General features: G+C 43.2%; 1 non-coding gene across 1 annotated transcript; it reads right to left on the reverse strand.

Annotated features, from left to right (window-relative positions):
- Window positions 1-419: 419 nt before the first annotated feature.
- Window positions 420-526, reverse strand: LOC120250849. Its single transcript, XR_005533182.1, has one exon. It is a non-coding gene; the product is annotated as a small nucleolar RNA R71 (small nucleolar RNA).
- Window positions 527-1,453: the final 927 nt, after the last annotated feature.

Below are 1,453 nucleotides of genomic sequence, written 5' to 3' on the forward strand. Positions count from 1 at the left end.
AGAAAAACATCAAAATTGAGGACACAGAATCTGTAATCATGGTTGAAGAAAGACGTACTTTATCCGAATATGAAAGGCCGCAGTTCACGGGCGAAGAATTTAGTGTGCAAGCGCCATCCATCGCCACTAATAATTTTGAGATCAAGGCAAGCACCATCAGCATGGTTCAAAATTCAGTCCAATTTAATGGTCTTGCAAATGAAGTTGCCCATGATCATCTTTCCCGTTTCCTTCAAATCTGTTCTACCTTTAAGATAAACAGGGTGACTGACGATGTGATCCAGCTATGATTATTCCCTTTCAGTTTGAGAGATGGAGCATACCGGTGGCTCACATCCTTACCGTCGGGATCAATCAAAACATGGAAAGATATGGTTGAAAATTTTTTATGAAGGTATTTTCCTCCTAGTAAAGCGGCGAAGCTAAGGCAAGAAATTTTGGTATTCAAACAAGGAGAGTCAGAGACACTATTTGAAGCTTATGAGAGATTCAAGGACCTCCTTCGAAGATGTCCCCATCATGGCTTTGCTTCTCGGATGCGGATTCAGATCATCTACAACGGGTTGAACAATTCAACTCATCAACTAATTGTTGCCGCAGCGGGTGGATCTCTTAGTAACAAGTACCCTAACGATGCCGAGAAACTACTTCAATCAATGGCAAGCAATGAGTCTAATTGGGCCTCAAGAGGTGCACCATAAAAAGCGGCCAAAATTTATGAAGTCAATGCTAATGATGCTTTTGCCACAAAGGATGATGTGTTATCTTGAAAGCTAGACATGCTCATCGATAGTAGCTCGAAGTCAGAGTCGGTGATGAGTTGTAGCACTTGTGGTGGAGGGCATGGAGTCACCCAATGTCCTATTGCTAGTTCCTCCGTCGCCCCAATTGAGAATGTTGATTATATTGGAGGACAAAGGCCACAAGGGAATCCTTATAGCTCAACTTATAATTCAGGGTGGAAATATCACCCAATCTTTTCATGGAATCAGGGCAACAACAAAAACCTGCACCACCTCCACAAGGTCCCCAAATGCAACAACCAGTGCTAGAGAAGAGGTTCACTACTGATGATGTACTGGCCAAGTTCATGATTAACACTGAATCAAGATTCAATAGCATAACCTGCAGTATGGATACTCAGTTCAGTAAGGTGAATGCTCAGTTTGCTCAACATGCTGGATAGTTCAATGAAATTGGCTCCATTTTGCGGAACCTTCAAGCTTCTATATAGTCCCTCGAGCACTAAGTGGGGCAGCTTGCTAAAGCAAATTCTGAAAGACCTTCAGGCAGTCTTCCTAGAAACACTGAGGAGAACCCAAAGAGAGCACTTGAAGGCCATAGCCCTTAGATGCGGGAAAGAGGTTGAGACAAGGGTCGGAGTTGACCCAAGTGTCAAGGAAAATGGGGTAGCCAAAGTGGAAGACCCTAACATAATGGAGAAAGTTATTGA

Source organism: Dioscorea cayenensis, chromosome 19 (assembly GCF_009730915.1).
Source record: "Dioscorea cayenensis subsp. rotundata cultivar TDr96_F1 chromosome 19, TDr96_F1_v2_PseudoChromosome.rev07_lg8_w22 25.fasta, whole genome shotgun sequence".
Classification (NCBI taxonomy): Eukaryota; Viridiplantae; Streptophyta; class Magnoliopsida; order Dioscoreales; family Dioscoreaceae; genus Dioscorea; species Dioscorea cayenensis.